Raw genomic sequence first — 15,914 nt, forward strand, 5'->3', positions numbered from 1 at the left:
CCGGAGGAGCTCTGTGCCCCCCACCGCAGCCCCGGGCCCGGAGGAGCTCTGTGCCCCCCACCGCAGCCCCGGGCCCGGAGGAGCTCTGTGCCCCCCACCGCAGCCCCGGAGGAGCTCTGTGCCCCCCACCACAGCGCCGGGGCCGGAGGAGCTCTGTGCCCCCCACCACAGCCCCGGGCCCGGAGGAGCTCTGTGCCCCCCACCGCAGCCCCGGGGCCGGAGGAGCTCTGTGCCCCCCACCGCAGCCCCGGGCCCGGAGGAGCTCTGTGCCCCCCACCACAGCCCCGGGCCCGGAGGAGCTCTGTGCCCCCCACCGCAGCCCCGGGGCCGGAGGAGCTCTGTGCCCCCCACCGCAGCCCCGGGCCCGGAGGAGCTCTGTGCCCCCCGCAGCAGCCCCGGGCCCGGAGGAGCTCTGTGCCCCCCGCAGCAGCCCCGGGGCCGGAGGAGCTCTGTGCCCCCCACCGCAGCCCCGGGCCCGGAGGAGCTCTGTGCCCCCCACCACAGCCCCGGGCCCGGAGGAGCTCTGTGCCCCCCACCACAGCCCCGGGGCCGGAGGAGCTCTGTGCCCCCCGCAGCAGCCCCGGGGCCGGACGAGCTCTGTGCCCCCCAAGGCAGCCCCGGGGCCGGAGGAGCTCTGTGCCCCCCACCACAGCCCCGGGGCCGGAGGAGCTCTGTGCCCCCCAAGGCAGCCCCGGGGCCGGAGGAGCTCTGTGCCCCCCGCCGCAGCCCCGGGGCCGGACGAGCTCTGTGCCCCCCGCAGCAGCCCCGGGCCCGGAGGAGCTCTGTGCCCCCCACCACAGCCCCGGGCCCGGAGGAGCTCTGTGCCCCCCGCAGCAGCCCCGGGGCCGGACGAGCTCTGTGCCCCCCACCACAGCCCCGGGGCCGGACGAGCTCTGTGCCCCGCACCGCAGCCCCGGGCCCGGAGGAGCTCTGTGCCCCCCACCACAGCCCCGGGGCCGGACGAGCTCTGTGCCCCCCACCACAGCCCCGGGCCCGGAGGAGCTCTGTGCCCCCCACCGCAGCCCCGGGGCCGGAGGAGCTCTGTGCCCCCCACCGCAGCCCCGGGCCCGGAGGAGCTCTGTGCCCCCCACCGCAGCCCCGGGCCCGGAGGAGCTCTGTGCCCCCCACCGCAGCCCCGGGGCCGGAGGAGCTCTGTGCCCCCCACCGCAGCCCCGGGCCCGGAGGAGCTCTGTGCCCCCCACCGCAGCCCCGGGCCCGGAGGAGCTCTGTGCCCCCCACCACAGCCCCGGGCCCGGAGGAGCTCTGTGCCCCCCACCACAGCCCCGGGGCCGGACGAGCTCTGTGCCCCCCACCACAGCCCCGGGCCCGGAGGAGCTCTGTGCCCCCCGCAGCAGCCCTGGGGCCGGAGGAGCTCTGTGCCCCCCACCGCAGCCCTGGGGCCGGAGGAGCTCTGTGCCCCCTGCAGCGGCCCCGGGGCCGGAGGAGCTCTGTGCCCCCCGCAGCAGCCCCGGGCCCGGAGGAGCTCTGTGCCCCCCGCAGCAGCCCCGGGCCCGGAGGAGCTCTGTGCCCCCTGCAGGGGCCCTGGGGCCGGAGGAGCTCTGTGCCCCCTGCAGGGGCCCCGGGGCCGAAGGAGCTCTGTGCCCCCCACCGCAGCCCCGGGGCCGAAGGAGCTCTGTGCCCCCCAAGGCAGCCCCGGGGCCGAAGGAGCTCTGTGCCCCCCACCGCAGCCCAGGGGCCGGAGGAGCTCTGTGCCCCCCACCGCAGCCCCGGGCCCGGAGGAGCTCTGTGCCCTACCAATTACTAGGGGCCCGTGCCCCTGCTTATCCCCCTTGTGCACGCCCCTGTAACCAGGAGATAACGCTCCAGCTGAACCGCACTTTAGCTGAGAGACCATCTCCACTGTGCTTATGTAAGCAGAGACAGGGTGGGCTCCACCCTGACATCTGGTGGTGAGGTGTGGCAAGTTGTGGAAAAGAACTTCAGGGGCTGATCTCATTTGCATAGGCACACCCACCCCGCCTAGAATGAGGCCATAGCTGCCCAAATGGTCACTTTGGCTGCTGTGGGATCCCCAGTGTCTCTGTTATTGGGGCGGGAAGAATAAATTGTTAGTACCCTGATTATGGGAACTGTGCTTGGAACTGTACTTGGCCTTTTTGTTATGATGGAGGGACTCACCATCAACTAAGTAGCACTCACTAGGCAAGGGACATGGGTTCCAAAACTCTGTGAATTGAGAGAGAGAGAGAGAGAGAGAGACTTGAGACAGGTATTAGTGCCTGGTGGAGTAGGCTCCCTTTGTGAGGGCTTGAAGCACCAATTACACCTCTGTTTCTCTCCACTGTGGAACGTCAGAGCTAATTTTGGGTCTATTAAGAGTTTTGTTACAGGTACTGTGCTGAATTCACTTCAGCCTTATGGTGCACTAGCACTAAGGCTCCCACTACTATGAGCTGAAATCACTGAGCACTGTGTCAAGTAGTGGGGAGCCGGAAGATCTAGTGTGCAGCAGAGCTATTTGTGAGACAGCGGTGTGTTTGTGAGACGGCGAGCTGAGCGGAGCCGGTCGTGAGACGGCGGTGTGTTTGTGAGACGGCGAGCTGAGCGGAGCTGGTCGTGAGACGGCGGTGTGTTCGTGAGACGGCGAGCTGAGCGGAGCTGTTCGTGAGACGGCGAGCTGTGCAGAGTGGAGCCGGTCGTGGTGGAGCGGAGCAGAGCCCTGTGGGGCAGTCAGCTTCAGGACACGTAAGGTGCCCCTTACCTCTTTCCCCCCCCCACACCCAGGCACATTTCGGCCAGACTGGGGAGTAACACTCTGCAGATGAACTTTTGAACTCCGGGGCTGGACTTTTTTGGACTTTGGGTGATTTGTGGATTGCTGGACTCAAGAGACGTTTGGGTTCTGGGACTCAAGGGCCTAAGGGAAAGGATGTGGCCCAATTTTTCTGGGGTGGGTCGGTGTTCATGGTTTGGTTAATGAACACTAGTTGTGGTGTTTCCCCAATTTAATGCTGATGTTGTTTACCTCATGTTATTAAAGATTCTCTACTACACCGAGACGCCGTGCTTGCGAGAGGGGAAGTATTGCCTCCTTGAGGCGCCCAGGGGGTGTGTAAGATTTTCCCAGGTCACTGGGTGGGGGCTCGAGCCAGTTTTGCATTTGCTTTAATGAGAGGGAACCCCTGTGTACTGAACCCGGCCCTTGCTGCTATCAACTTGGCCTGGCAGAAGGGTTACACTTACAACGAGGTTGTTTATCTGGAGCCATTGTCTTGCCTTCCTCCTAGTTTCCTCACAGTCTCGCTATTAAACTAATCCAAACGAGCATACCATAAACATGCGTGGGGACTATCCCAGTAACCCTGTCACATGCAGTATTCGTAAATTATCACAGGTCAGCCCCACATCCTTCACACTGAGCAGCTGCCTCTCCCAGTGCAGACACTTGCTTCAGTGTGTAAATGTGGATTTAGGTGCCTAACTTGAAGTACTTAGCTTTGCAAACATTAGTCTTGGTCGATTGGTCCTTTGATGTTAAAGGGGAAAATGTTTTAATAATGCCTAAGGGACTTAGGAACACAAGGGTCATTGACTTTGTGGCATTTATGCTCCCAAACTCCTTAGGTGCTTTTAAACTCTCCCTCTAAAGTTTTGGACTTTGGCTTTGTTGTCTGGCCCTTTGATGTTTTGTGAAAGTTGCCCAATACATGGGTGTGACAGGGTGCTGGCTAGGAAACCCTGAGCCAGACCTCTGTCATGCCAGCTCCAGTCAGGAAAGGGGAATTGGAGCTGGCTGAGTAAGCCCAGGCCTAAGTGGCAAACAGGGAACAACTGCCAGCCTCGTTAGCCAGGACCTACATAAAGGCTGCCAGGAAGGAAGCCAGGGAGAGAGGAAAGGGAGGAGCCAGGGAGTTAGAGGCCATGCTCTATTGCTGGCTACAGAAGCTAGCAGTCCCTGAGACTGTGAGCCTGAAGCTGTCTGTAGCTACAAGGTGGTGGGAATTTGTACTGTAAATAAAGAGCAGGGGTGATTGCACCAAAGCAGAGGTCTCTGGCTGGTTTGTGGCGCAGAAGTGGCTGAAGATAGAGTGGCCCACCTGCGCCCTGTTACAATGCATTAAAATCTCTGCTCTCTCCTCTTTACTAGCAGTAGTTCTTCTAAGAGGATGTCCATGTACAAAAAATGTGCACCCCCATTTGCACACGTAATGCAATGCCTCTGGCTATGTCATGGGACATTTGTAATACCAGTATGGATGCTTTGTACTTCTATGCTCCAGTAGATGGTGTAACCCTTCTGCCCGTCAGAGTTGGCAGCAACAAGGGCCGGGTTCAATATCTAGGGGTTCCATTCCAATAACACAATGCAAACCGGCTCGAGCCCCCACCCAGTGACCTGGGACAAATATATACCACCCCCGCTGGGCGCCTCCAAGAGGCAATACTTCCCCTCTCGCAAGTACATAGTCTGAGTGTAGCAAAAGCCTTTTAATAACAGAGAGAAACAATGTGGCATTATGTTGGGGAAATACCACCAACAGGATTCATAACACAACCCATGAGCAAAAAAAACCCACCCCAGGCAAATTGAGGCATGCCCTTTTCCCTTTGGTTCTTGAGTCCAGCAACCCCAAATCACCCAAAGTCCAATGACCCAAAAGTCTCTGTCCCTGGTCAGGGCAGCCCCAGAGTTCGAAAGTTTATCTGCGGAGCTTTACCTCCCAACCTGGGTGGAAATGGGACGGGGGTAAGAGGCACCTTACATGATCTGAAGCTGACCGCCCCATAGCGGCGCTCTGCTCCGCCAGCCGCCCCACAAACTCCTTCGCTCAGCTGCGCTCCGCTCCGCCAGCCGCCCCACGAACTCCTTCGCTCCGCTCTGCTCCACCAGCCGCCCCACGAACTCCTTCGCTCAGCTGCGCTCCGCTCCGCCAGCCGCCCCACAAACTCCTTCGCTCAGCTCCACGGCCCACAAGCAGCTCCTGCCATCCACACACTGCTCCGCGTCGAACTGCTCCACAATATATCTTCAGGCTCCCCCACTACTTAACACAACACTCAGTGATTTCAGCTCTTAGGTGAATTCAGCTTGTAGTAGGGGAGCCCCAGTGCTGGTGCACTGTCAGCCCAAAGTGAGCTCAGCAGCCTATAACTAAACTTCTAATGAAATCAAAATTAGCTCTGATATTCCACAGTGGAGAGAGGAGGAAGTGCAATTAGCATGTAAGGCCCTCACCAAGGGGCCCATGCCACCAAGTATTAATACTTGTCCCCAGCCTCTCTCCTTTCACACAGTTTTGGAACCCATGACCCTTGCCTAGCGAGTGCTACTTTGTTGATGGTGAATCCCTCCATCATAACAAAAGGCCACGTACAGTTCCAAGCACAGTTCCCATAATCAGGGTAATAACAATTTATTCTTCCTGCCCCAATAACAGAGACACTGGGGATCCCACAGCAGCCAAAGTGACCATTTGGGCAGCTATGGTCTCATTCTAGGCGTGGTGGATGTGCCTATGCAAATGAGATCGGCCCCTAAAGTTCTTTTCCACAACTTGCCACACCTCACCACCAGATGTCAGGGTGGAGCTCATCCTGACACTGCTTACAATGGGATGGGACCCATGACTCTGTGTGATGCTCTGTCTCCCACTAGTGGCTGAGCCACACATAGAAGTTGATGATTCCACTACTAACTTTGAGATAATACAGCTTAGGTTTATTTAGTTTAGGCAATAGATGTTTATGCCTTTAGATCCAGAAGTCCTGTGTCTGATCTCCATTACCAGTGGCCTATCCAAAGATGTTGTATTACACACACATAACTACTGCATTTGTGACCATAAATAGCCAAGGTTAAGGCATCAGTGGGTAGGATCATGCATCCAGTGACCCATTTGTGTGTGCAAAATAACAGTCTCTGTGTACCAATGCTGTAACTGTGCACTCAGTGAAGGTGCATGCGTCCTTGGACATCTTTTGCAAGTGCAAAATATGGTGCCCAGCTGCAGTGGTTTCCCAAGTGCTATTCTGGCAGCCAGAAATTACTTTAGGGCAATGGAACTTCTTCAAGGGAAGCCCTATGTCATCCCAAACTGGAGCAGCTCCAAGCAGCCTTGGGAGGTACCAGAGTCCTTTCTCACCTACCCATAGAATTCCACCTGAGTTGTCACTGAGTGACAACACACAGCTAGCAAAACATTAGACAGCAGAATTACATTATTGGAACACGGTCATTCGCTGAACATACCACAAACCCAGGTCATTGTTACCTAGCAACTCCTGAGTGCTGCTTAATCCTTTACTGGGTATCACATAAGGATGGGCAGATAGATATTTCATCCAGTTGAACCATTGTGGGTTGGAAGTTCAACTCTAAGGCTCTGATAAGAGGACAATGTGAAACAAAGAGCAGAGGTTGGAGTGGGGGTAGGGACAAAGGGAGAGAAAGAAAAATTCTAATGGAAAGATAAATACCGTCCATGTTCTGCAAAGAAAGGCACCCATTTAAAGCAGCCTTTTGGAGAGTTTTCTTCTTTCTAACATATATCACAGGCCACACCTTGGCTAGACAAGAATATTTTAAACAAATAAAATCAAACATGCAGCCATGGACCACACAGAGAGTATACTGGGTTGTAACCTAGGGGTAGGAAAGACTGGTCCTCAAACATCCCCAACCTAACAGCACGAGCTAGACGTGCTGCACCTTGGCTCAGATTAGTGCTATTCCTTTCAGACTTAATCTGAGTGGCGAGCTATCAATGGGCTATGGCTGGTCAGACTATGGGGGGCACTGTTTGCTATATGAAAATCATATTAGTTTGAAAAGCCCTAACTCCGCCTTTCGTTGTATCAATAATTACATTAGCTGGGGCACCAGCTGGGAGCAAACCAGATGCATCTATTTTTGCATCATTCCACTCCATGCTGTGACACCATGAGCCACTCATGTTCACTAGAACACGACGGGTTATGGCACTGAAATAATACACCCGATCACAGGCAGGATTAGAAAGAAGGTAAAACACAATGGTGTTATATAATCTATACTGTCAGAGCTTCAGGGGGTGTAAATAATCGTAGGTCCATTGAAGACAATGGAGTCACTGTAGTCAATGAAGCTAAGCTGATTTGCATCAGCTGAAGAGATACTCCAGAGTTGATATGATAGGCGGCTCAGAAGGCAGGGCAGCCTACTGCTTAGTGCACCCAACTTCCAGCCCCTTGCCCTCTGTTAGGGAGGTAGTGAAATATGTTCCTGAGTTTAAGCTGAGAATCTTTGGCTTTCCACCAGCATCTGGCTGTCAGTCCTTAAGGGGGTGTGGTAAGGGGACCCGGGCCCTCTGTCTCTACTAGGCCCTAGTCCAGAGCCCTGTGGGAAGCAATACTGGCAGGGTTCTTCCTGTAGTAAATCCAAGTTTTCTTCACCAATGGGTTCCTTCAGTCTGGGGCGTGGCCCCTATAGTCAGTGCTTAATTTGTAATGAAAGAGGTGCCAGGGCTCAAGCAATTTTTTAACTTTCATAACTGATGCAGCAACTCCAGAGGTGCCAGAGCTATGAACCGCCAAGCTTAGAGGTGCCATGGCTCAGCTCTGGCAAGCGCTGGTACAAATTAAGCAATTCCTATAGTCCAGTCAGCCTCTCAACACAAAAAAAGAGTCCAAATGAGCAGGGCCTTGCAGGACCTGCTGGTTCTCAAAGTGGGTGGTGGTTGGAGAAGGCTCTGCCTGTGGCCTTATCCACCTCTGTGGTCCCCTCTGAGGCTCAACCTTCTGTCTGGCTTCTCAGGGCAGGTCTAACCTACACACTCTCTCCCGTCGACTTAGTTACTCCACCTCCGTGAGAGGCGATAGCTATGTCAGTGGGAGAAGTTCTCCCATCGACATAGTGCTATCTACAAGGGTGGGGTGGAGTGTTAGATTAGGGTGATCAGATGTCCTGATTTTATAGGGACAGTCCTGATATTTGGGGCTTTGTGTATATGTAGGCGCCTATTAACCCGCACCCACTGTCCTGTTTTTTCACACTTGCTGTCTGGTCACAGCAAGGTTAGGTTAGGTATAACTACATCACTCAGGGGTGTGGATTTTTCACACCCCTGAGCAACACAGTTATACCAAAGGAAGTATAGACCTGGCCTCAGAGAAGGATTCTTCTTTCCTGCAGCCTGTCCACCACCCTTTACCTGGGCTTCTGAGCTCCTTTGCTCCTCCAGTTAGAACATGCTTGGCAGGTCCAGAGTGACAGACCTACCTGGGCCAGTATTGCCTTTTAACTCCTCCAGGCCCAGCATGGGGTTTTATACCCCATCACAGTCTGGTTGAAGGTGACAAAATTATGAGGAGGAAAACTAGTTGTGAAAAGAACACTCCCTGTTTGAGCTGCACAATGTGATGGCATATGTTCTGGCAGAATTACACATCTGTACTCCTTCCTGTCTCTCTGAATCAATCCCCATCTGTTCCCCAGTGACCAGCCATTGCCCTCACTCTGCATCCCGACATTAGCACTTTTGGCAGGCTTTCACAGCACATTGCAGCCCCTGCCTAGCCAGGCTCTCGAAGGAGCAAGGACGAGAGGAGAATCTGGCATCACTTCATAAATGAGCATATAAAAGTCAGTTATATAGTGCACTCTGACCTTGTTTACAAGTCATCATGGAAATAGTTCCCAGCTCCCAATGTTTCCAGGGGAAGTAGTTTTCAAGGGCTCCAGAAGTCACTAGTAAATGCTAATAAAGTCCAAAATACTTTGCCTTCAGTTCAATACGCGCTGCACTCACACTGCTTCTAAACTCTCCTGGAATACATAAACCCTGATGCATTTTAATGCAGGCGCAGACAGCATCCACCTACACTACAGTGCTGTGTATCATGGGAACAGCTTGCATGCCATTATTTTCCCAGATCGTTGCTTGAATAGATTATAACAGGATTAAGAGCTCTTCTCATACCGGTCAAGTATTTATGAGCTTGGAAATGCAGAGAAAGTATTTCTTTACGAGTTCATGCAAATGCCACTGAGGTCTTTTAAAATTTAAAAGGCAAACTTCAAAAAGGTAACGCCTTTGTTTCAAACCCAGTTTGGAGCAGACATCAACATGCTGGGGTACTGCACTATGGAGTGGTTAGATGTCAGGGAGGCATATCTTTATAGCCGCTGCTCAGGTCTAGATGCTCATCACAGTTGTATGTCCTGCAACCCACTGGGCTATTAACTACGCTCTCGAGCATTTGCTTGTAAGGAGATTTGTCTTCTCATCATTGCCTTGATGGCTAGATCTGCTAATGCCTGTTGCAAGATGCCACAGTCTTTCAGCAATGACAGTAGCAAGTCATATGTGTGGTTGCATAACAAAGCTAAAAGAGGTCATTGTTCTCTTCTGTGTCAGGTACAGCAATTTACGTGGAACATTTCTGTCATCTTACACAAAAGTTAATTAAATATGCAAGGGCGTAAAATTCCAAAATAAGGAACCTGAAACTGACCTTCAGTTCACATCTTACTAAAGTGGTAACTACACCGCTATAACCCAGAAGTTGATTTCATCACAAAAATACACAGAGAGAGAGAGGCAAATTCTGTTCTCATTCACACTGGTAAATGGGGAGCAATTCCACTGATTTCAGTGGATTTTCACTAGTATAACAAAGCAGTATTTGATTTATTTGTTGAAAAATCTGAGGATCTCAAAATGCTTTACAGTTTAGGGTCAAATTCTCAGTTGATGTAAATGAAAAAAACTCCACTGAAATCAATCCAGTTGTGACCATTTTATACCAGCAGAAAATTTGGCCCTCGTTTTGTTAAATCTCACAATATATCTCCCAGGTGGACAGACAGACTTTCACTTGCCACTGGCCGCAGGAGGCACCAGGGATCAGCGCTTCAGCTGCGGGGCCCCGGGGCCCCCTTGAAAGGGCTCGCGAACCCCCTGGGGCCTTGAACCCCAGTTGAGACCCTTCTTAGACTTCATCAGCAAAAGTTGGCATGCTCCACGCCCTGGCTGAGGAAGACTTTCCCTGCAATATCTCTCAGTTCAGGTCCCCAGAGCCAGCGAGGCCTGCAGTAGCCCAGAACACCAGTGACTTCCCTGCTGGGCACAGACAGTAGGAAGCTGCCTGATTCAGTGAAGACAGGAAAAGAGGTGAACCTGGGTGGAGAGCAAAGGGAGGCATGGGAAGGGATTGGGACAAGGAGGTTGGGGCGTGTGTATGCGGAAAATGGGATGGGAGGTTGGCAAGGGGAGAGGGGAACTGGGAGTGGGAGTTGGGATGCGTAGGAGAGGCTGGGAACCGGTGCAGAGATGGGGAGCCAGGGGACAGGGAAGGGGACTGGGATCCAGTTGATGCGGGAGACTGAGATTGGATGAACAGCCACAGGGAGACTAGGACTGGTTGGCCAAGGAGATCGGGACTAATAATGAATGGGGTGGGAGATTGAAAGTGAGGGGAGAAGGAAGAGAGATCTGACGAAGAGCTGAGGTGCAGGGGGAAATCTGGGACTGGCTGGGCAAAAAGGCAGGGACAAGGAGCTAGGGGTAGGTGAAGATGACAATACTGAGATTGGACAAGGACCCTGAGGAGGGAGATTGGGACTAGGGGCCAGTCGGGCTGGACACAGGCAACCTTAATTCTGGCACTTTCTAACTTTTGAGTGCTTGACTTTGCACCCTGAATAATTTTCTTTTAACACAGGTGTTGTGTGTGTATGTGTGCGTGTACAAGGCCAACTTGTGCTTCTGTAGCAGACCAGAGACAAATCTTATACAGAGTATTGAACGAAGGCTTCAGAAAGAAGGATCCTGAAATACTGTTTATATTGTGATCCCTCCCCACCCTCACCCCCTTGCTTTTGACAAAAATTGTATCTTGGAACTTAAGAAGTCCATTGGGAATTGCTGGCGTACCTAGGCAATTTCCAAAGAAGCAATTTTGTTTGACTTTACCACGACTGTAAATGCTCTGTGCTAGGGAATCTACATAGCTAAGCCTCATTAGTCCCATTAGCTGACATAGGTAAACCAGCATTTGTGGGAAAACCAACCCCAAGAGTACGCATCATCTAGCCATGGTAAAATTCCCGCAAAGTTGGGACTTTAAGTTTACCTGTTTTGAAGAAGCTCTTGGTCCTAGTACTTGCGGCAAAGAGGAATAGAGAGGGCATAACTCATGGTGCTAGTAGTAATGAGATAAAATTAAAGTAAGGTCTTAATAAGAAGTTTCTTGGAAGACTCAAAGAACCTGACAAGAAAAGTCATGGAAGCTCCCTCAGGAAAGAGAATTAAAAAATACACTGTAGGAAAAAGCTGGGCATTGATAAGGGGGTGAATTAAATTATTTTATAGGTTTTTTTCCATCTCTAACTTTTAATTACTCCTGACAGCCAGCCTTGCTTGGGTGAAGAACACTAACTAAAAGTACCAAACAGCATTACAAGATTGCACTCCTAAAGCATCCTTCTGGGAAGCAGGCTGGGTTGGTCATATTGAAAAGTCTAAACTGAACGACTATGACTCAGAATAGAGGACGGAGTGAAGTTTGCAGAAGTCACTAAAGTAGATCACAGCTGATGGCTTTACAAGTCACTGGGTTTAAATCCCTGTAGAATTACAAGCAAACCTATTTCTTCCCCCAGAAGAGACTGAGATATTCTTTGAATATAGAGAATCTCATTGTCCTTTGTTTATCTGTTTTTAGTCTGCATAGGAGCCCCTGTGATGGGGAAAGAAGGCAATACTTTCTTCAAATGATTCTGACACGTTGTTTGTTGCTGTTGATCTTGTCCTTTGGCAATAAATACAACTGCACAACCAATGTATTAATATAGACCTAGCACACTACTATTATTTATCTGTATTACCATAGCACCTAGAAGCCCCAGCCTTAATCAGAATCCCTACTGTGATAGACACTACATTTAGAGACAGACCTGGCCCTGAAGAGTTTATATTCTAAATGGGCAAGACAAAGAGTGAGTGGGGAAACAGAGGCACAGAGAAATGTAGTGACTTGTTAAAGATCACACCACAGGTCAATGGCAGAGCCAGGAATGGAACTCAGGTCTCCTGACTCATCGTCATCATTATGGTAAAAGGTTGGTGAGTAGATTCTGAACATGGGCAGGTAAAATTTCATCTCTTTTTTGCAAGCCTGGGGTGATCTCCATCTTCCAATAAATAACTGGTTGGAGCCACTTGAATATATTCCAATAGTCTCATCTTTTTTTCCCTAGAACTCTTTACTCAGAGGTAGGATCACCCGGTGTATAAATGAGGACATGCATCCATTGCAGAAAATGACCTATATTTTAACTATATTTACAGTAAAATGTAGGACACTTGTGTGTCCAACAAGAGCTTTATAGCCAGGTTCTGCCTTCTGGAAGACACAGAAGCTTTGTTTACTGCAATTCATATGGCTTCCTCAAATATACTCACCAATGAGATTTAGTTTTGCAGTATTTTCAGGAACTTTTTAAAAAAAGTCAAATAGACACCCCTGGCCAAATTCAGATGTTATTACTTAAATTACACCAAGATTCAGGCCCTAATGTGCTAGGTGCTGTACAAACACAAAGTAAGAAACAGTTTCTGCCCTGGTGATTCTAACAGACAATACTTCTCCCCCGCCCCCTTCCATCTCTGTCTGATCATCTTCATTTTACAGATGGGGAACAGAGGCACAGAAAGATTAACGGATTTATCCAAGGTCAAATGGGAAGATTGACAAAGATGTTAACTGAACCCAGATCTCCTGAATCCCAGACCAGTGCCTTAAACGCAAGACCAGTCTTCCTCCATTTGCTTCAGTGGAGTTGCATGTGTGTACATCGGGGTGAGCTTATCCAATAATATTTGTATCAACAGACCCTATAACGCTTTTGACTCTTTGGAGACAGTGACCCTATCCTTTCCTGGCATGGAGATGTGCTTGGGATAGGAGAGTTTTTATCCCTCTGACTCTGACCATGATATTTGATTCAATTTTAGCCTCCTCCTTCCCTTATTTTTTGTCTTCCTAGTCCTGTTATTTTTGTGGATGTCTTCCATTTCCCCAGCCAGAATCACTGTTGTGTCCAGCTGGTTCCTGGGAGCTTTTATACAAATACTCAGAGACACATCAGGGCTCCATCACTGATGTTTCCAAAAAGCCAGACATCTGAAATAAACAAGGGACCTGATGGAATAACCAGAGCCTGGTCTACAGACAGATCAACCGTAAGTCTAATCACAGCAGCAAGAGGGCAGCTGTATGAGAGAGAAGAGCAATGCAGTTAAATAGATGTGATGAGCTTCCTAACGCGGCCTTACAGCCAAACTTCACAGTCCCTTTTAGTATGGGCAGATCATTGTTTTTAAATAACTGACCCTTCATGGCCAACTTGGCTCATAAATTATGTTTCCTCATGGCTTGCTCAGGAAATGCATTCCAAACTGTGTTTCCAACTTAAAATAAACTAAAATCAGCTACTCTCTGAGTATGGCACAGCAGTAAATCCACTGTAGGAGATGGTGCACGACAAATGGACCCAGAGCAGTTTCAATTTATAGCAACTGGAGGCCAGATATGTTAGTTCCAGCTTTGCAGGTAAAGAGTAGGTTAAACAGCTCAGCTCAGGAGCCTGCCTGTGCGGTAATTCTAAGTTGCTATGCCATAAAAACATTTCCTAAGCTGCCTGTGGCAGAAACGTTTTGCTGATGTTTGAACAGTGCATTTACACTGCACAGCCAAGCTTGATTGTAACAAGAGTGTTTTAAGTTTTAGAAGGGTTACATGAAAAAATAGCAGAGCAAAGGAAAGTCAATACTCATGCCCCTCTTGTAGGAGATCAATAAACCGGAGTACAAAACTCGGTGGGCAATTCCTTCCAGAGCCAGGAGGGGAGGCTGCTCTCACGGCCCTCTCTCAGGGGTTCCACCAGGTATCTACTCCAGCCATAAACTAGGTGGTTCCCAGTCCTAATTAATCTTTTACTAGTCTTTCATCTCCGTAGTTTTACTGGGGCTTTTATGATGTTACTGGGTTATATCTTTCAGTTAGAAGCTAAGTTTTGGCGAGGGGGTTTTAACTGACTGGTTATGACCTGTGGATGCAAAAGCATGACGTCCTCCTGCCTGGAGCTAAGAGACCCAACTTTGATAGCTCACAGCAAATAGCAGTCATAATCTCTAGGTGGTCCCAGCTACCAGAGTGGGACAGAGAGCTGTACTCTTACACATCACTGAGGTGCCTTCACCTTTGGAGCCCTGAGCTACTATCTAAAGCTTTCCGACTACTTGGCGGGTGGTCAGTTAATGCATGTATGTATGTATGTATGTACCTGGTGCAAGCCACTCATGGCCCTCAGAGCCCAAATGCAGCATCCTGAGGCCAGAGTTGCTGAACTGGTGGAGCAGAAACGGCATATAGCAGACACTGTGGAGCAGGCCGACCTGGGAACTGGTAGGTCCAATCTTCATATTTAAGAAAGCTGATAGGAGTCAACCCAGCTCGAATGGGGGTGGGAGCAGGGCAGAGGACAATCTTCCTTAGATAAAAGCCACCTTCCAAGAAGGTCACTCCAGGAGAGGGGGTCATGGTTCTGAGACATAAGCTGTAGTGATAGAGGACTGGATCCTAAGAACCATAGATAGTTGGGTATATAGTAACTGTGAGAACTAGTCAGTGACTTGGCTACCTGGTGCACTGGCAGATCTCACAAGACTAGAGTACTGGGGAATGTCTTGGTACATATTAAATTTGGAAGAAAGTTCTTCCGTTCTTCTCCATAGCTGTCCTCTGTAGGGTTTCTTGAACTTTCCTCTGAAGCGTTATGTAGTGTCCACTGTTGGAGACAGCATACCAGAGTAGAGATCCCACTGGTCTGATCCAGTAGGGCAATTCCTCTGCTCCTGTCTATGCCTCAGGTTTTTCTACAGTACTGATCATTTTGGGATCCAGGCACTGCAATAAAGAAGTCCAAAGTGAGTAAGCTGCTGCAAGTCCCTCACCCTGACTGGTGGGGGCAGCTAGCATATTATTCTAAAGATAACAGCGTTTTCATTCTCCAATTTGCAGATCACGTACAATTGCCATTTTTTATTTGCTCTGGGAAATAAAGAGCCCTTGCAGACTAATGTGATTCACAGAGGTTTCTACTGATCCTGTTTTAGGAGACATTTGTCATTTATCTGTGTCATGAATATCAAATGCGAGCTGGGATCAGTTAATTTACAATGAGATCTAAAACTGGGAATAAAAGCTTTAAAAAAAACACCAGGTAAAGGAAAGGAGTTAGTTTGACACAATGCTAAATACAGAACAATAAACTCTTATTTAATGAATTAAAAGCTGTCAGTTAGTTTCCTTCTGGTTTTGCACGCAATGGGGTCTATGCACAAGTGGCACGCCTGCTAATAGGGAAGGGAGTGACATGTGCCACTTTTCATCCAGAACCGTTCATTATTTGTTTCAGAAGTGCATAGAGACCCCATCCAAAACTCCCATTGACTTCAGTGGTGCAAGATAGGGCCCTAAATGAGACAAAGTTCAAACACAAAGTGCCAATTCCTTCCTGACGCAACTCCACTGGTTTAAATGGCATGACCACCAGGGATGGGCTCTCCACTGAATTATCACCAGAGGACATTCAAGTCTCCAGGCCCATGTATTTGTGATGTTTTCATCACTGTATCTAAGCAGATTGTCACAGTGGAGGGAAATTCATCTGTATTACCCCTCCATGGTCCAGCAAGGGCCTCACTCTTAGGCTTCTGACTCTCCAGCTATCACCTGTCTTGGGTGGAGATTTGTGTCTCTCTCCCTCCTGACTTGGGTATTTACAGGCCGCACAGTTCCCTGACTACACTGTGAATTCCCAGCAGGCCAGACTCCCTGAGCAGGCCTGATCCTGTTCTTTGCTTTCTCCTCAGAGGCTGTGGACAGTTGTAACTGCACACACAGCTCAT

The sequence above is a fragment of the Eretmochelys imbricata genome, chromosome 1, assembly GCF_965152235.1.
Source record: "Eretmochelys imbricata isolate rEreImb1 chromosome 1, rEreImb1.hap1, whole genome shotgun sequence".
NCBI classification, from domain to species: Eukaryota; Metazoa; Chordata; order Testudines; family Cheloniidae; genus Eretmochelys; species Eretmochelys imbricata.